This window comes from Psammomys obesus, unplaced genomic scaffold, assembly GCF_907164565.1.
Source record: "Psammomys obesus unplaced genomic scaffold, mPsaObe1.curated_primary_1811, whole genome shotgun sequence".
Taxonomy (NCBI): domain Eukaryota; kingdom Metazoa; phylum Chordata; class Mammalia; order Rodentia; family Muridae; genus Psammomys; species Psammomys obesus.
Window position 1 is genome coordinate 2,642,715 of NW_026585609.1, and position 26,882 is coordinate 2,669,596.

Below are 26,882 nucleotides of genomic sequence, written 5' to 3' on the forward strand. Positions count from 1 at the left end.
TCTTGAAATAAATTTTTGGTTCTAACTTGGTTAGACTCTTAAATTTAAAGTGTTTTAACTTTTTTTTTTCCATTTAGAGTACAGGGAATCATAAGAAAGAAGGGGAGTTAGTCTGATGAGGAAAGGATAGGAGCTCCACAAGGACCAAAGATATCTGGGCACAGGGTCTTTTCTGAGACTGACATGCAACCAAGGACCATGTATGAATGTAACCTAGAACCTCTACTCAGATGTAGCCTGTGGTAGCTCAGTAACCAATTGGTTTCCCATAGTGAGAGGAACAAGGACTATTTCTAACAGGAACTCAATGACTGGCTCTTTGGCCTCCCCACCCCGCAAGGGAGGAGCAGTCCTGTTAGGCCACAGAGGAGAGCTTTGCAGCCAGTCCTGAAGATACCTGAAAAAACAGGATCAGATGAATGGGGAGGAGGTCCCCCCTATCAATGGACTTGGCAAGGGGCACGGTAGAGATGAGGGAGGAAGGGAGGGACAGGGAGGGAATGAGGGATCGGGACACGGCTGGGGTACAGAGTTAATAAAATGTAACTGATAAGAAAAAAATAAAATACAAAAAAAAAGAAAAAAAAAGAATTACTTCTGAAAAAATTTATTGTGAATGTAACTCTTTAATCCTCTGGTGAATTCTACTATTTTTTCTATTCACTGTGTATATTTTATTATTTACATGAAAGAAATTTGATGAATAATTAGAAATACAATTTAAAAATTTAATAAATGTTATCTTTGAATTATGCTTATGAAATCAGAATTTGTTAGGAATGTACTAGAATAAAAGTAAATGTTTATATACAAAAACATTTGTAGGAAGGGATTTGTATACATAAAACATATATTAGTGGACTATTTCTGAGTACGTGAGATGATGATACAAATTTTTTTTTATTTTTATGTTTAGTAAAAATTACATAATTCCAACAAATTTTGCAACAGAACTATTCAATAAAATGAGATATTTGGTTTTGTCATGGGTTTTTACCGTAAACAAAGAGTGAGAGAATATTACAGAAATTTACTGTTTTTTAGAAGATGCAAGTCCAAAATCAACTCGCAGTAATTTCTGAATTTCTGCTCTAATGAGGTAAACATTATTTTGAGAAGCAAACTCTGGGTTTTTATATTAGAGAGTTAGTCAAGTTGGGGTTGGAGTCAAGTAATACCATTTACTTTAGTCCCTCAAAAGTGTATGAGATTTTTGAAATCATCACCGTGTCTTGGTTAGTGTCAACATACTTCCATCAAATACAAGAATATGTCGTTACATATATATGCTCTAAATCACTGACTCTAAGGTTATTTTTTAGAGTGTGGCTTGTAGCCAGAGTCCAAAACACAAAAGAAAATAAAACAGCAGCAGCAGTAACAACAAGAAAACAATAGATCTTGTTATTATTTTTTTACTGCTATCAAATGTAGCTCTGAAAGTGTCTAATGTAGCTTTCCATAATAAGAGCTCTGATCTTAATTCCTCCATTGACAAGGAATTGAGCTATGTAATAACAGAGCTCTAGACAACAGAACTCAATGTCTGTAAAAGTATACCATACTTGGGATGGAAAGTATATTATCACTGTTTTATAATAAAGACAGATTAATACTCTTCCACAAAACATCATCTTGATGAACATGCCTGTAGCTCAACAATAAGGAAACATACAAAGTCACAAAAAACAGAGGTCCAAAGGTCCAAGACCATTAGGATCCCACTTTGATCTATGGCACTAATTTTCCTTGATTATTGTAAAGATAGTCATCATAGCAAAAAATAAAAATAAGAATAAAAATGCTTTAGAGGTCGCAATTCCAGGTTCTGAGGCTGCTTTTTCCTTTTAAACCATGAAGACTATTCAAGGATGAGATTTCTAAGAGTAAAGAGGACTCGGAGAGGAAATGTCTGGGCGAACGTATTGAATTGCTGTTAGCATTGCTGTCTAGGAATACTGTCCCTGTTTAACAGTTGTACAGGTGTTTTTATACCATTCATCTCCATCTCACTTTAATTAAGCATTCACACCCTGGGATCGCCATCCTTATAAAAATGTAGCCTCCTATTTGACAGGATGATGTTATGGTATTGAGCACTATGTGAATTGGTTTAAAAGTAGCCAGTGTGGAGTCACCCATCAGTCACAAGTGCAAACGCGGGTCACGGAGGCTGTCAATTTCAATCAGCTCTGTAATTAAATACATCACCAATATGGATTTTATGTAAGAATGTCACTTGTTCCTCACATGTCTACTGTGGGGACAAACGGTGCTTCATGGTCTCTGTGGCAGAATTCTAAATATAGTATTTTTAAGCACAGAACATCTTCATTTATCTTCCTCTAATTTCTTAAAGAAAAATCCATTTACTAATGCTCAATCTAAAAGCTATGTGGTTAAATATATATTTGACTGCCTTCCATTAATTAAAATGTTGCAGCCTCTCAGTTGGCATTTTAAACTCATCTTTAACACCGTCTCTGTCATTTGTTATGAAATAAATAGATAATGGATAATAATCACCTTTTAAAAGGCCGAACCGTTTGAAAATATGGAAAATGTGTAATTAGAGAGCCTTCATTGTGTGTTTCAAATGCAGAAGATACTTTCAGTTACAGAGAAATAAATTATTCAATCTCATCTCAGCATAGTACCAAACTATTTCACATTTAGAAAAAAATCTTTTCTTTTTTAAGTGGCTATAACGCGGCAGTGCCCTTTATTACACTTACACTATGTGGGAAAAGGCTGCATCAAAGCCGTATTACCAAATATATGTCGCCTGCCATTTGATTTAATCTTCAAATAAGCTCCAGGAAGCAGGTCCCTGGACAGTTAATCTTTAGTTTTGTAGCCCATGCACATTTTCAATAAGGTTACTAGGGAATTAGGCCCAGTAAGGAGAGAAAGCATATTGTCTTATTCTAGAGGCAGCTGATGTGGAGCCTTGCTCAAAAATTATAAATTCCTTAATCCTGAAATAGCTGATGAATGAAATATTAGCAGGTCAGTTGTCTTCCAAGAGTATCAATTTTCTTTATCAGAGAGTTTTGTACATTTTAAAAGACTTCTCTGAGTAAAACCGCCTATTCTGTTCTAAAGCATGGTCAGAAAACAAAGCCCAATTACAGAAATGAAAATATTTAGGAGGAAACAATGGGGAATATTTAAATATCTAAATATATAGGAAGAGGCAGAACTGGTGCAGCTGCAATTAAGCTATTAGTCAAATGTCAACATCTGGCGAAAAGCATGAAAAAAGGAAATGCATGGATACAATTTCTATTTTAGATTAATCTTTGCTTTCCTTTAATATTATCCCTATACATAACTTCTTAACAACTTATTCACAGTAACACCAAGAACTATATATGTGTGTATATATATATATATACACACATGTATATATATATATATATATATATATATATATATATACACATATATAGTGAATCATTAATCTGCAGTAAAATTCTGAAAACTTTAATATCACTCTAAATATCATCCAAAAAAACAAGTCAGTAAAAAATGAAGCAAATGATATTAACACTAAGTTGTTCAATGGATTTTTTTTGAGGATATGGTTGTCTTTACGGTCAGCAGTAATAAGCAATAGTTCAGGAGTTGGTTTAAGTGACCTCTTACACGTACCAACTTTATTTTGGAGCAGCTCTTATAAGTTAAGGCAACTTACATAAATGCACAGGTGACATAGGGTAGTGCACAAACTGTGAAAGAACAGTCTCTTTTGATTTGTCCCAGCTTCTCAGTGTTTCAGGTTTCACTTTACCTGTTGTTGTGGAAGTGTGTAGCTCCTCAGAGAAAATCTCCTTTCTTTGAAACTCTAAATGTAAAATAGAAAATATGAAATTGAGTTTTAAAGAGTGGAAACAGGACACTAATCAGATTTGCACTGCCTTTATTGGAAGTGATGTGGCCTACTGGTATCGTGATAGTTTCCAACTTCTCCTCTGAAATGAAGAAATGCAGAATGGTCCACTCTCTGTGTCCTTATGCTCTGCATATATATATATACTAACTGACAATATTGAAAGAGAAGAAAATGTGTTATGTATTGCGCGATTCCTTAAACAAAACAGCATAATATTTTTCTATAACACTTACATTGTAATACATATCTTTTTAAAAATATTTTATTATTATTATTAATTACACTTTATTCATTTTGTACCCCCCCATAAGCCCCTCCCTCCTCCCCTCCTGATCCCACCCTTCCTCCCCTTTCTGCATGCATGCCACTCCCCAAGTCCACTGATAGGGGAGGTCCTCCTCTCCTTCTTTCTGATCTTAGACTACCAGTTCTCATCAGAAGTGGCTGCATTGTCCTCTTCTGTGGCCTGGTAAGGCTGCTCCCCCCTCAGGGGGAGGTGATCAAAGAGCAGGCCAATCAGATTATGTCATACATACCTTAAATAATCTAGGATGATTTAAAAAATACATGAAAGTGTGCCTAAGTTAACAGATGAACACCATGCAGTATTATATAAGGGACTTTGGTGTGTGCAGAAACTTAGAGACGCTCTACGCCATCCTGGAGACACTGACCCGGACAGACCTGAGAAGCCACTCCTTTAATGCTGATTTCGAGCTTTTGTTGGGTGATACCCATGTGACCCTCCCTGTTTCGATGCACTCAGCAGCTTTATACCTTTGAATGTCCCAAACAGTAGTGTTATTCTCCCCTTTAATAGCAAAAAGCAGTATAGAAAGAAGGTCAAGAGGAAGACCAATCTCATCTTAAACTGTGAACATCTGCAATTCTGTAGTTTCAATGGAGTGATTAGCTTTCTTGTCTATGAACGTTAATGTTTCTACCACTGCTGGCTACGACCTTCTGCTTCATCCTTGCTACCTTCTGCCATCAGCTGTCCCATGTGCCTCTTTACCTGTGAAAACTATCGATTTTTCTTCTCTTTCATCTATCCTCCTCCTTCTCCTCCTTCTCCTGCTCCTTTCTCTCTCTCTCTCCCTTGCTCTCTCTCTGCTCTCCCCCTCTCTTGTTACAGAACTATTTGGTTTTTTTCTTTTCATTTCATGCTTTCTAATATTTTTGAGGATTTCACACACAGATGCTAATGTGTTTGGATCAAGTCAACCACAATTTCCTAGGCTATCTTACACTACGCTAATTCTTACACTACCCTCCCCATAATATTTTCTGTGAGTTTCTCTCTCTCATAATACCATTAATTCAATTTTATGACTTCTGCATGTACATGGCTAGAAGATCTTGGATTGGAGCAACAATAGCCTCTCAGAAAATTGACATTTCCTTTATCAGCAGTCATCAATTGCCAATAGCACCTCAGATAAGGGCTGGTTTCATGATCCCTTCCCCTATTCATTCTGGGATATTGACTGGATTGACTTTTTTTCCATTGTATAATTTTTTCATGAATTATATTAGGAAGCATGTTTTTTGTTTACTTTTTAATTTTTATAATTTATTCATTTTATATCCAGATTGTAGCTCCTTCCCTCATCACCCCCACTCCCATTATCTTTCCCTAGTCCACCTAATGGGAGAATCCTACTCCCCTGCCATCTGACCCTAGGTATCAAGTCTCATCAGGACTGCTTGGATTCTCTCCATCTGTGGCTTGGCAAGGCCTCAGCACCAGGGGCAAGTGAACAAAGAGTTCATGACAGAGGCAATTCCTGCTCCTCTTACTCGGAAACCCACAAGGAGATTGAACTGCCTTTTGGCTACATCTGAGCAGGGGTCTAGGTCCTCTCTATGCATGGTCCCTGGTTGATGCATCAGTCTTTGTAGGGCCCACTGGGATCAGATATTTTAGCTTTGTTGGTCTCAGATATTTTAGTTTTGTGGAGCCCCTGTCCCTTCCAGGTCCTTCTATCTCTCACTCCCCTCTTCTTCCATTAAAACTCCCTGATCCCTGCCCAAGGTGTGGCTAAGAGTCTCAGAATCTGCTTCTATCCCCTGTTGGGTGGAGCCTTTCAAAGGACCTCTAGGGTAGGCTCCCATCCTCTTCCCTCTCTTCCACTGCTTCTGGTCTATCCTGTTTGCCATAATGAAGGAGATTTAAGCATTCTCCCTAGTGCTCTCCTTGTTGTTTAGCTTCTTGAGGTCTGTAGATTTTTTGTATGGTTATCCTATGACTAATAATGGCTTGACTTTGTACAGATCTTGTGCAAACAGTGGTAGTGGCTGGGAGTTTGTTTGTGCAGTGGAATTATCAGGTCTAGAAATACTGCATCACTGAACATGGTCCTTAATACTCTTCCATGATGATCCCTAAGCAGCAGGTGAAGGGATTTAAACACATGTCCCATTTAGAGTTGAGAATTCTCTTGCTCTCTTCATGCTCACATTTCTAGATCTCCATCTTAATCTCTACCTACTATGAAAAGAATCTTCTATGATGAGGTTAAGGGATGCGCTAAATTAAATCAACACATGAGAAGAGACCCTACTAATAATCTGACTTTAATAATACTAATACTAATAATCTATTCCTTTAGTTCTTATCTTTTATACTCGCATTACTATTTGAAACAATCTTCTCCATTTTGTTAATCCCATATTAGAACCACTGTATCCTAATTCTAATGGTCATAAAGTTCAAATCCTTTTACAACAAATACAGAATATCCTTCACCAAACCCAATGTGCCTCTCCACTTACTATTGAGCCACTTCTACGGCTATTCTGTTGTATTTTAAAATCTAGGATAGTTTTCTTTTTTTCAGGGTGGGTTGGTATTTCAAGGCAGGGTTTCTCTGTGTAGCCTTGATTGTCTTGGACTGACTTTGTAGACAAGGCTGGCTTTGATCTCAAAAAAGATCCACCTGCTTCTACCTCCTGAGTGCTGGGATTAAAGGAGTGCACCAGCACACACAGCTGATAATTTTAAGTAATATGCTGCATCCTATCATTTGACATTGATTCTCTATACGGTCATAGTTTCAGCTGCCTCTCTGTCCGATGGTGCTGATATCGTTGGGTGTTAGTCCTATCTCTATCAGGCATAGATACCTGACTCACCCAAAGCTGCCAATGAACACTAGAAAAAGTTTGCCTGTGAGGCCTCAATATATACCAGAAAAGGCTTTTGGATACCTATGCCACTTCCATTGTGTCTCCTTGTTGTATCTAATTTGCATGTTTCCTTATCCTTGAGAAAGAATAAAAAATTTCCTATGGGGGGAAAAAGGCGTAAGAGTCAAATATGATTCTTTTTTTTTTCTGTTCCCCTACAACTAATCAAACATATCATATAAGTTCTGCCTTTAATATTTTTAGTATCTTCTAAGGCAGTTTCTTCGTCAGATCCATGTTTGACTTGTTTGACTTCTTAGTCATATACCATATTTCTTAACTTCTCATCTCCGTAGTATGATCCTCCCTATTCCTGAGGAACAATTTCCCATCCTCCTCTTCATTGAACTTTATCTCTAACTGGAATTCAAAACCTAGCACGTCCTTCTTTTATAAATAATCTTTTGTTGGCTTTTATCTTTTCAAGATAAGATATAAGTTTTGATGATGGCCTGCAATCTCTCAACTCAGTTTTTATTTCTGTTTATCAACAGCATTCTAAATTCTACCACTATCAATGATATTATTCAGCATTACTATGTTCGTGCTCTCCTGCTGTTTATCATGTAGCCAGTTCTTTAAAGGCAAGCTCTAGTATTTTCCTTAAAACTGTCCCTCTGCATGTTATATTTTTCTTTATCTCTGTCTCTTTGATCTCTTTTTTTTCCTCCAGTCTTTGTCCATCTCCTCAAACCAAATCTTGCTCTGAAGAAAAGAAATTCACTTGATGCATTGTTCATACGTCAACCAGAACTTTGTTAGTTTATTAGAGAATTCTTTATTTCTCATTAATTTTTTTTTAACCTTTCCACCAGGGACTTAAAAAGTTAACTGAACATTTGAAGAGTTAATTGTGAATATTCACAGCAAGCATACTTTTTAACAGCATAAAATGTTTGCATAATAGATGATTAATAGGATGAAAAATAGGTGAGCATAGTGCCAAACTTTAAAATAATCAGACACTGGAGGTTGCTTTTGGTTATATAACAGGACAGTTACCTAGAAATAGAACAGGGTAACTGTGGACTTCCAGTTCTTACTTCTCAGAAGTGTGCACACTGTAATTTCTGTTCATTTGAAGTTATAAGGGCCATTGTACCAAGAAGAACTTACACATGAACTGTGTCAATAACTGTGAGCACTGCATTTTAATTGCTTGTGCTTCTTTTTTTTTTTTTTCTCTCTCTCTCTTTTGAATGCAGGCTTGCTCTGGAATCACAGACTGAGGTCCAACCCTCATTCCTCAGTTTAACTAGCCGTGCAAATGTTTGCAATACATTTAATTCCAGTGGCCTGCAGTTTCATGCTCAAATTTAGCAATCAAAGAAGATAATATGTATCCAATAAGCAGGAACATTGGCTACACAGGACAATAGGTAATGAGAGTGAACTTTTTCCTGTAGAATTTGAGTCCAATAGGCATTCTTGTGTTTGCTTAATTTAATAAATTTCTCTGAGATATCACCCATATAAACAACAACAAACCGCAAAACACATAACCGCAAAACACATACATTACTTAAGGATTTTTTAAAATATTACTTTATATTAGCAGAACCTCTTTAGAATCTTGCCCCGTGGCAGTTGTGGTGCATATCTTTTGTCCCAGTGCTCGGGAAGCCGAAGCAGGAAGATCTCTCGAGTTTGAGGCCAGCCTGTTTTACAGAGAGTTCCAGAGTTACACAGAGAAACCTTGTCTCGTACGAACCTAAAAATTACGAAAGAAAAAGGAGTTTTTCAATCTAATAACTGCCTGGCCCAGGCTAGTGCTGAGCCTACTGTATAGCTAAACTAGACTAGAATTCAGAAACAGCTGCTTCAGTTTGTTTGTTTTTACTAGGATTTTAGACATGTGCCTTAATGCCTAAGAGATATTTGTCATATATGGAGCTCTTATTTTCCAAACACTGCACACAGTTTAAAAAGTACATGTTGATTTCGACGAGTGTCAAGATTGAGTTCAATCTCTGCTCTAGGCGAGCCTTAGTGGAAGAAGGCATAGGCTTTCTAAGAGCTGTCTGTCCACACCTGAACGCAGTGGAACATGAAGTCATAGGGAACTGGTGCTCACTGAATCTCATCCTAATCCCTTTTGTCAAGTGTAAGACTAGCTTTTACAGACTTCCACAGTACCACTCAACACTAAAAAGAGCTATCTCTTACATGAAGTCAGGAATCTTGGGAGATAAACCCAGCCAAAACAAGTAAGACTTTTGTTTGTCTCTAACTAGGAAAGAGTAAACAGATAAAAACACAGTGACTGCATGAAAAAAAATAACAGTATATTTTTATATTTGCTTGGGATCCTTTCTAAAAATACTTATTAGACAAGTACACAGGTGTTTATGTGCAAAGCATTCATATGAAGGTCTCCTGCCACCTGGTGGGATTCTGGGATAGAACACAGCCCTTCAGGCCTCTGTGCTGAGGCCTCTATCCACTGAGCAATCTTGCCTGCCTGATACAAATGCTAATTATTTTTAGCAGTTTTCAAGCCACGCTTTTAATTTCTGGGTTTCGGTGTCAGATAAAAGGCGGCCAACATGTGTCACAAATGACTATTATGAAGCTAACTTTCGCTTGTTGATGAACTCTGCTGCAAGGGGTAGTTTTTATTGTTATTAATGCCATTGGTGATCATCAACAGCTGCTGCCCAAATCTGCTTGACTCTCTTGAGGATATACATGAATGTTAAGCAAAACTGGAGCACCAGAGGGAAAGTGGAGTGGTGACTAACAGCATTCAAAATTCAGGTGCGAAATGATTATTTCATTTTATTTTTTTAATTCGTTCATTTATCTTTTTGCTTCTCATGATAATAGTATTCTCTAAATAAAGAATTAACCATTTTTTAATTATTGCATATATCAACTTAGTAAATATCCTACAACAGTAATCAAAGAAAATAGCACATGTGAAAACAAAAATTGAAGTTTATATTTCATGCTAGAAATTAACATAAATTAGCTTCAACATTTGAAAACGATTCTTCTTACAGATTGTTTAATGTTTATCATTTCACTTTCGCAGGATCTTTTAAAGCTAGAATGACTGTATTTACTCTTGGAAAATAATCTTGAGACCTTAAATGTCAAATGAGAATAAAATAATTTCATTATTAGGTTCCTAGAATGTTTTTAAAATTTAAAAACCATCACAATAATATTTTATTTGTAAAGAACGAGGCATAAAATTCCAAATTTATGGACAATAAGCCAACTCTAGTATTGTTTATGAATTTTAAAAATAAAATAAAAATTAAATTGGAAAATGAATTTTCAAAGCATTTCAAATGTTTTAAAAGACTAACAAAATCAATTGTGTCATAATAGGATAGATTTCAGAAACACTGTGACATTGCAACAATTGTGGTCCTAATATTTTGTATAAGATACAATGGCCCATTTGAAAGAAGCGATTATTTTGTTTGGCTTTACATTTCTGTGCTCCCATGTGAGTTCCTGGCTGCCCCTCTGTATTAAAATGATCAGGTCATCTACTGGGACAAGAAGGAGGCCTTGGGCAAGCGCTCACCTTACAATGTAAAACCTGTTGTTCAAAATTAAGCACAGAATGAGTTTTCACTGAGCTCAGTTCACTTTTGCTTTGTTTCCTTTATCTTATCTGTTTGAAACTCAAGAATCTGCTTGTGAGAAAGCATCAAGGTGGATTTCATTTGTGCTTTGAAGAATGTCCATATTACAGATGATTAAATTAATGGCGATCTCACCTTGAAAGCACCTCTATCTGCAGAAAGAGCCACACTTCATCACCTGTTTTGATTCATTAATGTATCGTTTAACTTGCTATGACACATGTTCAGCGGTTATAATTACATTATGGCCTTCCTATTACATCAGCTCTGCTCCAAGATTCTGCCACTGCTGGTCCAATTTTCAACGTAGAGCAGTCCACGGCCCTCTTTCCTTATTAGTGTCATCTTTAATGTAGCAGAGAGGCTGAACCATCACTTGGCACTGAGAGTTTAACAGCAATTAACCCCTGCTCTGTCTCCAGGGAGAAGTACATCAGCAACTTGCCAAAACACTGTAAACAAGCAGGTCGGGATCAATGTGCAACCACACAGGGTGCAGAGCACCTATTGTATTAATTTGGGATTGATATATGGGGGGAGGAAGCCATCTTCATGAAATTAATGGCAGTTATTCCTCCACCCTAAATTAGAAACATTTCTTCCTAAGGATGGACACATGATTTAAAAAGATAAACAAAGTGTAAGTAGGCTTTTAATTAGCAAGCAGTCTGTATGTTTATTCAGCTGTGTTGCCAAAAGGAAACAATTATTATTAAAAAAAAAATACTCAGTTGGTGGCTTTGAAAGATGGCAAATGAAATACATTAATAGCATATTCAAATAATTTAAAGATACTAACAGCAAACAAAACAAATTCAATTTTCAGATGTTTCCCAGTTTTCCAGCATATGTAAGTAAACTGCAAAGGGAATTATTTCAAGATTATCTGTAAATTCTGACATTCAAGATTGGAGCATGACAAGGCCAGTCTTTGGAAGGGTATTAGCCACAGTATACAGAGGGAAGAATGTACCTTCTAAATCATCTTGCTCCATTTCTGAAGTAATCTGAAACCTGAGTCCACAGCTGGACATTTAACTACAGCAGCCGTCTGAGAACAGATCATCACGATGTCGAGAGGGTGAATGTCCACCATGTGCAGACATAAAGAATTGGAAAACAGTACAAATTGGCATGTGAACCAAAATGTGGTTAGCTGTGTTGACTTTTTCAATAAAAGGGTAGAAGCCTTAAGATATCAGTGCCTTTGACAAAACAAATGGAATTTTTATGCCAAGAATTGCATTCAGGTGGGTGACAACGATGGTGAACTGGGAGTTCCATCCCTAGCAACCACACGGTAGAGAGAGCGGACTTCCACAAGCGGTCCCTGAACCTCCACATATACGACATGTTATATTCTAGCACATACACACACTCACAGAGAGACAGACAGACAGACAAACAGACAGACACAGAAGGAGAGTATAATTATGTTGGGAAAAGGTACTTTATTTTTTATAAGAATCAAATTCATTTGCTTATACTATGTATTTTCTTTGACCGACAGTTTCAGCATTATGTAACAACTGTACCTCATGCTGAATGGCAATTTGCATATCACACTGGTGTGAAATGGGCTCTCGTTTACCATACCTATTAATGCCTTCATTTGCATTGCTTCCCCTCAATGCTTTTGTGTAGTGACGGTGGTCTCTGATGTTAACTTATTTTCTTAATTAATTTATTTTTTTAATTAACAATTTTTTCACTTTAAACCCCAGGTGTAATCTCCTCCCTGCTTCCCTCCCAATCCCACCCTCCCTCCCTTTTCTCCTCCCATGCCCCTTCCCCAGTCCACTGATAAGGGAGGTCCTCCTCACCTTCCATCTGATCCTAGTCTATCAGGTCTCATTAGGACTGGCTTCATCATTTTCCTCTGTGGCCTGGCAAAGATGCATCCCAGGAGGAGGTGGTCAAAGAGCCAGCCACTGAGTTTATGTCAGAAACAGTCCCTGTTCTCCTTACTAGGAAATCCACTTGGACACTGACCAGCCATGGGCTACATTTGTGCAGGTAATCTCCATGCATGGTCCTTTTTTGGAGTATCAATAGCAGAAAAGACGCTTGTGCCTACATTTTTGTTTCTGTTGCACTTGATATTAACTTCCTTTTTTCTCTTTTTTCCTTACATATTTAGAGATTTGTTTCTTTGGATCATGAAAAGTTATGAGCTCAGAACATCTGAAGCACGGAGGAGTAAAAATAGTTTTACTTGGAGGGTGGGAGCTTCTTTTTATTAATTTCCATGTCAAAACCAGAATTTTGACATGCCTTAGATAGGGCAGAATAATGGGAAATGACTGCTGACTATTTCATTGAACACATGTCTGGTCTACATGCTGCTGAAGTTTCTTGGTGTTAGATGCAGCTCCAGGTTCATGTAAAGATATTATGCCATTATCTGGAACTGGAGAAATGTGAGATGAGCTTATATACAACTCATTTTCCTGACTAAGTGGGTAACTGGAGGACAAACAGACATAAAAAGAGAATAGTCTGTCTATCATGTTAGAGTTGAAGTGCCCAGACCAAACACTGTGTAGAACTGAGTACAATGTTGCATGCCTGTGAGCCTACCATGTGGGACTGGAAACAAGAAGATCAGAAGTTCAGGGCATAATTAGCTATAGACACTTAGGAACATACCAAACCGCAATACATAAGATGCTGTTAAAATTTTAATAAATACAATTTTAATAAATAAAATTTTAACAAAAAAGTGACAATAGCAAAACAAATCAGGGGCTAGAAATATGGCTCAACTGTTAAGAGCAGGTGTCAGCCTTGTAAATAATCTGAGTTCAGTTTTCAGCATCCACATGGAGGCTCACAATTGTCTGTAAGTTAAGTCCCAGGGATGCACCAGTGTCTTCTGATCTCAGTGAGCACCAGGAAAGGTTGTGGTGTACAGACACTTACCTGCAAAACACAAAATAAAAATAATTAAGAACTGTCTGGGCAATTAGGAATAGCACTTCCTCAAGATCCAGGTATATCACTTCTAGGCATATATCCAAAATTTGCTCAAGTACACAACAAGGACATTTGTTCAACCGTGTTTGTAGCAGCTTTATTAGTAATAGCCAGAAACAACTGGAAACAACTCAGATGTCCATCAACGGAGGAATGGATACAGAAATTGTGGTATTTTTACACAATGAAATACTACTCAGCAATCAAAAATGAGGAAATCAGGGAATCTTAGGAAAGAAATAGGAAACAGTAAGATCTGGAGAGGACAGGAACTCCACAAGGAGAGCAACAAAACCAAAAAATCTGCGCACAGGGGTCTTTCCTGAGACTGATACTCCAACCAAGGAATATGCATGGAGATAACCTAAGAGCCCTACACAGATGTAGCCCATGGCAGTTCAGTATCCAAGTGGGTTCCATTGTAATAGGAACAGGGACTGCCTCTGACATGAACTGATTGGCCTGCTCTTTAATTACCTCCCCCTGAGGGAAGAGCAGCATTACCAGGCCACAGAAGAATACAATGCAGCCACTTCTGATGAGACCTAATTCACTAGGATCAGAAGAAGAAAAAGAAGTCCTCCCCTATCAGTAGACTTGAGGAGGGGCATGCATACAAAGGATGGGGGAAGGGAGGGATTGGGATGTGAGAAGGGAAGGAACCACAGGGGGGATACAAAGTGAATAAAGTCTAATTAATAAAGAATAAATTAAAAAATCCTAAAAAAAAAAAGAAAAAAAATGAGGAAATCATGAAATTTGCAGGCAAATGGTGGGATCTAGAAGAGATCATTCTGAGTGAGGTATCCCAGAAGGAAAAAGACACACATGGTATATATTCACTCATATAGACCTATAAGATATGATAAACATAATGAAATCTATACACCTAAAGAAGATAAATAAGAAAGGAGGACCTGAGGTAATATGATCAATCCTCACATAGAAAGACAAATGGGAGGTGCATTGAACTTAGAAAACAAATAACAGGACAGGAGCCTACCGCAGAGGGCCACTGAAAGACTGTACCTAGCAGAGTATCAAAGCAGATACTAAGACTCATAACCAAACCTTCAGCAGAGTGCAGGGAATCATATGAAAGAAGGAGGAGTTAGTATGACGTGGAAAGGATAGGAGCTCCACAAGGACCAAATATATCTGGGCACAGGGGTCTTTTCTGAGACTGACACTCCACCAAGGACCATGTATGGATATAACCTAGAACCTCTGCTCAGACAAAGCCAGTGGTAGCTCAGTAACCAATTGGTTTCCCATAGTAAGGGAACAGAGACTATTTCTGAAAGGAACTCAGTGGCAGGCTCTTTGACCTCCCCCCCCCCTCCAAGGGAAGAGCAGTCCTGCTAAGCCACAGAGGAGGACTTTGCAGCCAGGCCTGAAGATACTTGATAAAACAGGGTCAGATGAAAGGGGAGGAGGTCCTCCCCAATCAGTGAACTTGGAAAGGGGCAGGGAGAAGATGAATGAGGGAGGGAATAAGGGAGGGGGATACAGTTGGGATACAGAGTTAACAAAATGTAACTAATAATAAAAAAAGAAAAAAAAAAGAACTGTCTGGGATTACAATGTAATCATAAAAAAAACAACAGAAGATCACAAGGTATTTATCAGATAGCATGAAATAAACAGTCTTAATACATGACTTATAACTGTCTCCAAACTGATCATAATTTAGAGCTTAAAGCATGATAGATTATCTAAATATTAATATATATTTCTATTTTGTCAAATCAAAATTACAGGGAAGTGGAATGCGAGATCTAGAAAAACATGGGGATTTAACAGTACACGATGAAGGAACAAAAGCTTATTAGAGAAGACAGAAGATGAAATGTTTCACAATCAAACATTAGAGTTTCATATTCATCAAAAGCAGCCATTAAATGCAAATTTACAGTTGTGAGTGCCTATATTAAAGGTGGATATTTAAAAGAACACTGAACACAAACAAATTAAATGTTTTGAAACAGGAGAAACAAATTCTAACATAAAAAGAAACAAAATGAAGGTTTAAGCTGAAAATAGAAAGAAACTAAAAGAACAGTGCAGAAGAGCAACAAAGGCAATCTTTGAGTTGGCAACCAAAATGAATGCACCAAAATAAAAACAATTAATGAAATCTGAAGAAAGGAAGAGGAATATTAGAAAAGTACACAAGAGGGATATTTGCTCAACCATGTTTATAGCAGCTTTATTTGTAATAGCCAGAACCTGGAAACAACCCAGATGTCCATCAACGGAGGAATGGGTACAGAAACTGTGGTATTTTTACACAATGGAATACTACTCAGCAATCAAAAAGGAGGAAATCATGAAATTTGCAGGCAAATGGTGGGATCTAGAAAAGATCATCCTGAGTGAAATATCCCAGAAGGAGAAAGACAAACACGGTATATACTCACTTATGTAGACCTATAAGATATAATAAACATAATGAAATCTATACACCTAAAAAAGATAATCAAGAGAGCGGACATGGGGTAAGATTATCAATCCTCGTTTAGAAAGACAGATGGGATGCACATTGAACATTGACAGGAGTCTACTGAGCGCATTGGAAAGACTCTAACTAGCAGTGTTTTCAAAGCAAAGACTCATGACCAAACCTTTGGCAGAGTACAGGGAATCATAAGAAAGAAGGGGAGTTAGTCTGATGAGGAAAGGATAGGAGCCCCACAAGGACCAAAGATATCTGGGCACAGGGTCTTTTCTGAGACTGACATGCAACCAAGGACCATGTATGAATGTAACCTAGAACCTCTGCTCAGATGTAGCCTGTGGTAGCTCAGTAACCAATTGGTTTCCCATAGTGAGGGGAACAAGGACTATTTCTAACAGGAACTCAATGACTGGCTCTTTGGCCTTCCCACCCCGCAAGGGAGGAGCAGTCCTGTTAGGCCACAGAGGAGAGCTATGCAGCCAGTCCTGAAGATACCTGATAAAACAGGATCAGATGAATGGGGAGGAGGTCCCCACTATCAGTGGACTTGGCAAGGGGCACGGTGGAGATGAGGGAGGGAGGGAGGGACTGGGAGGGAATGAGGGATCGGGACATGGCTGGGGTACAGAGTTAATAAAATGTAACTGATAAGAAAAAAATAAAATACCAAAAAAAAAATAAAAAAAAGAAAAAAAAAAGAAAAGAAATCATTGCCTTACAGAATCATTGAAAATAATTTAAAAATGTTTGTGCCAAAACACTGAAAAATCTCAATGCAATGAACAAATTTTTTTTTCAATGAACAAATTTTTAGACATGTAAAGCAATACACAAGAGTACCAATAACAAGCAAATTCAGATAACCCTGGGTGTGGACAGATATAAGCTGTTCCATGAAGAACTGATACCATTGTTTCTCAGTCTATCTGATAAAGTATAAAGATATTACTCAGGTATCAAAATAGCCCAGAACGGCAACAATTAAAAATGAACGTAGGGAGAAACTTCCTTGATGAACATGGGTGAAAACTCCCCTACCATGTTTTGTAAGTCACAGTTAAAAACCACTAAGAAGGTCACATAGAATGATGAAATTGGTTTCATCTAGAAATGCAAGGATAGCTTAAAGATTTTTGTGTGTGTGTTATGTTTAAAAGCATTTGCTCTAGTATGTGTGTGTATAGAACATGTGTGCCCGGTTCCCAAGGATGTCAGAAAAAGACATTGTATTCCATGGGACTTGAGGTACAGTCAGCTGAGAGCTATTGTGTGTGTGGTAGAAGCCATATTCAGGTTCTTGACAAGAGTAACTGGTGCTCTTAAACAGTGAACCATAGACCACAGATGATGGTTTAATAGATGCATATCATTAAATACATCATAGCATACGTTGTAGTTCTTTCTGTATTTGTGATCAAATACTTGGGGAAAAGCAACTTAACTTGAGGGAAATTTTATTTTATCAGACACAGTTAAGAGCTTGAAGAAGCATTGTCACATCACACTAACAATCAAAAGCAGAGATGAATATGCTTGGTTGTGCTCATTTGCTCATTTGAGAACTTTTCAGTGGGGAGATTCATGATTAAAAAAACCTGAAAAACATAGGAAAAAATGTCATGTTTAATGTAATAAATCCTAAGTATAACAAACTTAGAATCAATAATGTACTGAATGAGAAAATGGAACTGAAAGCATTTCATTTAAAATCAGATACAATATAGTGCTCATGATTTTAGAGAAGGTGAAAAGGCAAGATGTTAAAAGAGAGGTTACAAATAAGGAGGGAGTAGATCTATCCTTGTATATGTAACATTTTATCCTTAGAAGATCCAGGCTCTTAACATTGATAAACACTGATGAAAATAATAAGACAGATATGATGTAAGAAAAACCTTCATTTTCATAAAGGTTTTTATATTAGTAAAGTACAATATTTTTATATCATAAGGTAAGAATGCCCTTTATCAATTTCCAGATGTCATACCTATACCTGCAGAGTGTTGCCAAGTATGAGAATTGGGTCTTGTCTTGTTTACTTTGTTGTTGCTATGATGAAACACCTGTCCAGGGGACTAGAAACCATAATGTCAAGGAATGCATGGTAGGACCTCATGAGCAGGAAGGTGGCTTGTGACATCTCACTGAAATACAGGAAGCAAAGGAAGAGCAGAAAGTGGAATGATGACATACACCCTCAAAGCCTTCTTATCATGCCATAATTCTTCCAGCAAAGTTGCACATCTGAAAGGACCCAGGACTCCCCGAAAACAGCACCACACCCAGGGCCGCGTGTTCAGAAAGGAGCCTAAAGGATATTTCTCATTCAGACCATCACAGGGGTCATCCTACTGTTGAAGGAGTCCATATTTCCACAGCATCCCTTCAAGTGTATGAAATCTGGGGTGAAGGAAAGGAAGATATAAATGGTATTGGGGGGCTTGGTATTAGAATAGGCAAAGCATAGCGATGGAAAATTATCTTTCCTGCTCTTTCCCGAGGAGTTCTTATCAGAGGCTCAGGAATAAGATGACCTCAGCTTAATGTTCCAGGTAGAGACCTGCAAATAAAGGACACTGAGTCAGAACTACAAATCTGTGAAAGCAATTTTAGAAACGGTGTAACACTGACATCAACAGTATGGTTGAGATATTATGGTTGCTCCTAAAGCTGGGAAGATTAAGCCCTTGTAATGACTTATACTGAGTCTGACAAATTATATATTAGTATTGAGGCCAAGAGCTGAATACCACAATTGGAATGAAGGCATTAAAGTCTGAAGAATCAGCAGGAGAGATGTCCTGCAGGGAAAAGCATGGATAGACTATTTAAAAGTTAGCATGGAGGTAGAAACGATCATTTGAAGGATATTAGATGATAAAATCAGCAGATCATTGAAGTGGATACAGTCTTGGAAACCCTGGAGAGGGCTCTGGCTTTGGAATTGAACATTATTGGATGAGTTTGAGAAGATGGATGGAATAAATTAAGTTTTCCAAAATTTATTTGGTGTTCTAAGTACTGCAGATCACAGTGCAGAAGAGAGCATAGTAGTAAAAAGTAAAGTAAAATGGTACAGGAAGATAAATGGTGGTCACTTGAACTGGTTTGATGAAGTCAAGTCAATGAAAAGTGATAGGATTCAATAATTTGAAGAGAAAAATGGAAATGCTGCTTATATTATTCTGTCTGTGACAAAAAGGAGTCACAGCTCATATTGAGAAGCTTTTGCTGGGTAACTAGAAAATGAAAGTGTCTAGTTACATCAGTGAGGAAGATTGCTGGAAATCAATTGCGTGTGTACACTGAAAATCTTCAATTTTTTCTAATTGTTAGATATCTCATTGTAGCTTAAAGATTATATGATAATCTACAGTGAAGCAAAATGACTCCATGGGATGATATAAATCTAGCAGTTTTCAGTTTATGGTTGAAACTTAATGCAATGAGATGCATAAGAATAAATCTGATGTGAACTTAGGGAATGAACAGATTTAAAAAGTGAGCAATGCTGCACACCTGTACAATAGGAAAAGGTCAAGATAAAATAGATAAATAAAGAGATTGATGGTGACCTAAAGACACTTGTGGAAGGCATAATCTACAAAGCAGTGTAATATCTTCAGTGACAGTGAAAATCACATGAAAGAAAGAGAGAGGGGATCTGGGAGGGAGGGGAAGAGATTGTGAGGGATAGAAGAAGAGAACAAAAAAAAAAAAAACAAGCAAAGAGAGAGAAGAAACTCATGTTCGAGAGACAGGGCAGTCATTAAAGTGCTTGCCATATGATCATGGGGACCTCCATTCAATCCTCAGAACACATTAAAAACACAAACAAATAGACAAACAAACAAACAACAATAGTCATCAGTGGTGGGACCAGAGAAGCAGAGCTAAATGGATCTCTTGAAGTGAACCAGTAAGCCAGTCTTGCTTACTTGACAATTCCAGGTCAGTGAAACAACATGTCTCTCATGAATAAATAAAAAATAGACAACCAAGTAAACAAACAAACACACAAACAAACAAATACATGATGCCTGAAGAGGGACACCGAAAGTTTGCCTCTACCTTCCCCTACACGTACATGACTGCACACACATTCGGCCTTACACAAACCTGCACTTTGACAGAGAAAAAAGGAGATCATTTGTCTCATGAGCTGCCCAGTGCTCAGTTTGACATGGCTGGAACTAGTTTATCGTGTTAGGAGGACATCTGATTATGCACGACTCAGTCTACATGCTCTACTTCCTGGTTGATTCCTCTGACTGAACATTATCACTGACATCTTGAGATAACCCAAATAAGATGCCATTTAACTGAGCCCATTACCATCCCCTTCGTCCCCTCTCAGAGAGAGGAACGAGCTGTAACACTCAAATGGCTCATGTGGCCATCCTCCTTCTTACTGGTGTATAAATAGTTAGAGATCACTGACGAGAGTAGACTCTGGTATTGTAGCTGCCTGGAAGTCAACCAAGAATATTGATCAGCGACATAGCGTTTCAAAAGTACTTTCTGCACAGGGGATGCTATTGATGTAACTGACCAAAAGTCTGCCAGTGCGTTCCTTGTGATGCAACTACCTTTGAGCCACAGATGCTCCTTTGTGTAAGCTCAGTTAAACTTGGAAAGGTGGAAACTTCTCTTCCGTCTGTCATCACCCTTTCATTCTAAGTTAAAACACAGTTCTTTTTATCTCCCCCAGAGATGTCGGAAGACATAGAGCAACTCCCTAGGGCTTAGGTTAGACCACTTACTTAACCACATTTTTGCACTGAGATGAACAGAGAACTTCAAGTACTGTAACATAGACTGATGCATCTCTTATGTGTTCCTGTCCTTTCTGTGTTGATGAAGTTAAGGGATTTTTAAGTGATGGTTGAAAGAAGCTCAGTTTAACATGAGAGGCTCTGGGCACAGAGGAGGGAGGGCATTGTCCTTAGAAGCAAAGGCAATCTCTTCTTAACTTATAGGAGAGAAGCAAATTTTGATGGCAAAGTGACTAGTGCGGGTATGTTCACGGTAATGAGAACTCCTAGTAGCAATCTGTTTTCTGACTGTTGAGTTTCTCAGGGACACAGGGACACTAAGAGTACCAGGAAAAGTCAGCAAGCACACTAGCAGCTTTATTTGTAATAGCCAGAAGCTGGAAACAGCCCAGATGCCTCTCAACTGAAGAATGATGCCTAAATTATGGTACATCTACACAATGGGAGTATTACTCAGCAATGAAAAATAAGGAAATCATGTAATTTGCAGGTAAATGGAGGGACCTGGAAAGGATCATCCTGAGTGAGCTGTCCAAGAAGCAGAAAGACACACACGTTATATACTCACTCATATAGACATACGTAGGCTAAACCTACTAAAAACTGTACATCTAAAGAAACTAAACAAGAGAGAGGACCCTGACTAAAACGCTCAATCCCCATCCTGAAAGGCAAAGAGGTTGGACATCAGAAGAAGAAAACAGGAAACAACCTAGGAACCTGCCACAGAGAGCCTCCGAAAGCCTCTGCCCTGCAGACTATCAAAGCAGAAGCTGAGACTTATGGCCAACTGTTGGGCAGAGTGCATGGATTCTTCTGTAAGAAGTGGGAAATAGTAAGAGCTGGAGAGGATGGGAACCATACAAGGAGAGCAACAGAACCAGAAAATTTGAACACAGGGAACTTCCCAGAGACTTATACTCCAACCAAGGACTATTCATGGAGATAACCTAGAACCCCTGCACAGATTTAGCACATGATAGTTCAGAGTCCAAGTGGGTTACATAGTAATGGGAAGAGGGACTGCCTCTGACATATTCCGATTGGCCTGCTCTTTGATCACCTCCCCCTGAGGGGGGAGCAGCCTTACCAGGCCACAGAAGATGACAATGCAGCCACTCCTGATGTGATCTGATAGACTAAGTTTAGAAGGAAGGAGAGGAGGACCTCCCCTATCAGTGGACTTGGGGAGGGGCATGCATGAAGAAAGGGGAGGGTGGGTGGGGTCGGCAGGGGAGGAGGGAGGAGCTTATGGGGAGATACAAAATGAATAAAGTATAATTAATGGTAAAAAAAAAAAAAGAGCTTTGGAAAAAAGACTTCAAGAGTCATCTATGGCTCCAACTGGACAGTTTATCGTACGAATGTCTGTTAACACTAAAGATTTGCCAAAATGCAGTGGCAAGGAATTGTAAGTAAAATAACTAAAAAAGGAGAGAACTGAATTTTCCCAGGGGCATTCAGGTGGGCTGCTGCAGGTGAAGGCTAGCCTAGACTTGCGTTTAACAAGGTGGAAGCATTGCTACATCCCTGTGGAAAAATGAGAATGTTTTGACTGTTTCTGACACACACTTTCCTCTCTTCTGTCTCTCCTACAATTCTTAATGCACTTTACAATCTAGTGTATTTCAAATAAATTTGTTGGGAATGTAGATTAATTTAATAGTGTATAAATGCATGTTATCTTGCTCAAAGCAAAACGAGGGAAGAAAAATACTCCTTAGTCAAGTACGTTCTCCAGACCAAATTTAAAATAGAGGAACACAAATTGTTATTCAGCCTTTATTTAAGAAGTTCATTCTAGGGCTTGGGATTTTGCTCAGTAGTAGAGCACTTGCCTAGCAAGCATAAGGCCCTGGGTTCGGTCCTCAGCTCTGGAAAAAAAAAAAAAAAGATGTATGTTCTAATGTCCAGATATTAAGTCTTCTGTGGCCTTCACAAGTGAAGTTACCGTTCAGATTACTGTCATTATATCCATCACTGACACCAAACAAAGTAACCTAAGGAAGGAAAGTGCACATTGTTGAGTTTTGCTGACAGACACACAGTCACAGGTTAAGTTGACAAAGAATTTAATCTCTGCCCAGGGCTCTAGATCTATATATCCAAGCCAAGAGCTATAGGTGGCAAGGACTGCATGATGCCAAGTTAATTACCTATTGAACCTGAATTTCCACCAAACAGAGCTTCATTAAGACGAAATTCCCACTGACCCAGGAAGAAGCTAAGAGCAGAAGAGCGGAGATAAAAGGAAGAAAATGAAAAGCAAAGGAAGATCATATACATTTAGTTCTTCAGAGATGAGTCCCTCTCCCTGAAAACCAACAGTGGTTTTGCCAAAGGGAAGAGAAAACATCTTTTCTAATCCATGCAGGGATTGGACCAACTTTCCAGTGTCTTATGAACACTATGGGCCACGGACAAGGTCAAATTCCACTTTTTATATGCATGTATTCATATATTTTAATATAATAAAATATATATTAAAGCATAAATATAAATGAATACATAGTTAGTGAATAAATAAAAAATAGTTAAGTCACAGCAAAGTTCTTCCAAGGGAAAATCTCACGATAACAAAGAAAAGTTGCTTTCTGTTTATATCGGGTGAGCACTATTACTATAGTAACAAATAGCAGAGCAGAGACTGCTAAACTGCTGTCAAGGTAACATTTCTCATTATCAGTAAATATCAATAAATATTTTAGCCTCAATTTTTAAAGTTTCACTATAATGTGTATACATACAAATGTTTGCATATATAAAAATTTTGGATATAAAATCAAAAGTAAAAGTTTCTTCCTTAAAATTCTTTAAACCTTTGTAGAAACAAGGGAGGGGGCTTTCTTTCAGCCTAGCAAATAATGAACACACAAAAGCATACATATGTATCTGCCACTGCCAAATGTGTCAGCTTTTAATAACAGGTATTTTGCATTTCTATTACTAGAACATTACTAAGTAATGTTTCAAAGATGAATTATTGAGATAATATAACATATTATACTTTCAAAGTAAAAAATGCAGAAAGACACACATGGTATATACTCACTTATAAGTGGAAATAAGACATATAATATAAGATAATCATACTAAAATTTGTTATGCCTAAAGACGCTAAGCAAGAAGGAGGATCCTGGGTAACATGCTGAATCCTCATTCAGAAAAGCAAATGGAATAGACCTTGGACGATGGAGAAGACAGGGAGCAAGACAGGAGCATACCACAGAGGGCCTCTGAAAGACTTACTCAGCAGGGTATCACAGCAGATGCTGAGACTCATAGCTAAACTTTGGGCAGAGTGCAGGGAATCTTATGTAAGAAGAGGGAGATAGACCTGGAGGGGACAGGAGCTCCACAAGGAGAGCAAAAGAACCAAGAAATCTAGGCTCAGGAGTCTTTTCTGAGACTGATATTCCAAACAAGGACCATGTGTGGAGATAACCTAGAACCCCTGCACAGATGTAGCCCATGGCAGTTCAGTCTCCTAGTAGGAACAGGGACTGTCTCTGACATAATTCAGTGGCTGGCTCTTTGATCACCTCCCCCTGAAGGGGGAGCAGCCTTACCAGGGCTCAGAGGAAGACAATGCAACCAGTCCTGATGAGACCTTATAGGCTAGGGTCAGATGGAAGGGGAGGAGGCCCTCCCCTATCAGTGGACTGGGGAAGGGGCATGGGAGGAGAAGAGAAAGGGAGATCAGAATTGTGAGGGGATGAGAGAGGGGGCTACAGCTGGGATATAAAGTGAATAAACAGTAATAAATAAATAAAGAAATTCAAAAAAGGACTCAGATATCTGATTGAACATTGGACCCATGCAACTAACTAAACTGGACATCAGCCCAACAGCTGAAAACATGTCACACTAGTTCTTAATTACTATGGAAACTAAACCAGTCTTGTTTACCTTTTCAAAAGCCATTTATCTAGTGGAGGATAGAGTTGATGTACAATATGTGGGGAAAGAAATTTTGGCTCCAAACATAAATAAAAATCTGACCAACTGTTACAGAAATTTAAGAAAAAAGTAACCCAAAACTCTTTATTATTCTATTATTGTTTCATGAAGCATGTTATTAAAAATCATAAGGAATGAGAATTACACTGGGATAGGGCTGGAGAAATGGCTCAGCCATTAAGAGCACTGACTGCTCTTGCAGAGGACGTGGGTTCAAATCCCATACCAACTCCAAGATCTAACTCTCTCCCACAGATATACATACAGGCAAACCACCAATGCACATAAAATAAAATATAAATAGATAGACAGACAGACAGATAGATAAATGAATAAATAAAATTAAACTAGGACTTATTCCCCTCAAACACATCTTTTCTTCTAAATCATAGTTCACAATTAAGGAGAAAACTGATGTCTTGTGAGCTCAGTTTCTTCTCTAACAAGCAGTGTGGACTGCTGGGGCCAGAGAGGGAAGAGCAAAATGGCAGACCCTTCTTCCACTTTGTGGTTCAGGACTGTAACTTTTAAAACTTAAATTTTATGTCATGTGATTTCTAACTGGAGACATCTTTCTGCTATTCTGAGAAGCTTCATAAAAATAACACAAGGACAAAGTAAGACCTGGCAAAACGCAGTAACTCTGAGTGTCATTCGCTTTCCAGTGATGGGAATGGGCTTGTTTCCTGGAGAATGAAATGATGGACACTGCTTCTCCACACAGAGATGAAGAGGGATTTCCCCTGTGCTTTTCATATTTATCATGGTTCAGAGTTCAGAAAGAAACTGGAAAAACATCTTTCTCTCTCTCTCTCTCTCTCTCTCTCTCTATATATATATATATATATATACACACACATACATATTTAGATATATGCATGTATACATTTACATATATAGATAGATACATACATTTTACTCCACTTGACCCATGTATAGTTTTTTTTTTCCAAATTAAACATTTATATTAATACATTGACAAATTGCTTAATTCAAGTTAAATAAAATGTTCAATTTTAAAATGTGACATTTGGGACATCAGCAAATAATTTCTAAACTGACATTTGAATTTCTAAATTTCTTTTGTGGATAACTTTGACACTAGATATAACAGAAAGAAAAAAAAACCTCTGAGATATTAACATGGAAAATTATTTTAATACATATTTTTCAATAAAATTCCATGCCATGTAGATAATATTTCAGTAGGTTCCCTAATAAACAAACAAACAAAGAAAGAACTAGGAGGATGGAAGTGACACTTCCTAGAAGGTGGGAATGAGAATGAGAACACTGTTTTGGGAAAGACAGAAATGACTTTTACTTTTCTTTGAGGGAAGGGCAGTATGGCAGCTGGCAGCCAGTCCATTAGTGGATGGTCTGTACAAAAAAAAGATTTGTGTTCATGAAGAATTTCCTGAGTAGTTTCAGCCACCTTAAATAAGTTTCATATGATGGTGCCTATCATTTGAATAGTCATGTATTAGTGTCCTTACATGAAACATTTTTAAATGTTTTCCTCATGTGTGTTAATCGATGTCAGCTCATTCCAAAGACTTGCAGGCATATCTTCTGCCTATGTTTTTATTCATTTAAACACCCCTTTCAAAAACAGAGCTGCGCACATTTGCATCTACCTCACCGTCATTTTCTCAAACTTCCCACGCCCTCCACCACCCCAATTCATGGTTCTTCTTTAACCGTTTTTGTTATATGTATGAATATGTATGTAGGTAGATTTCTACAGCCTGCTGTGTCCACTCAGTGTTGCTCAGATGCGCATGGCCCACCGCAGGACTAAGCCCTTGAGTTTCAGCATCTTATGAGGAATAAACTAATATCCTAATCGCAGGAGCGAGTTATCTCCTGCTCTTCATCTGGGCGCGGCTGTGTTACATTTCCTCTGTCTACTTTGCCATGTCAACTGCTGTCATTATGCTGATCTTTTCAGGCTACCATGTTATTGAAATTTTGTGGGTGCAATTTTTTTGCCCTGCCTAGGGAACACTATCAAGGCATCCCAGGCCTCT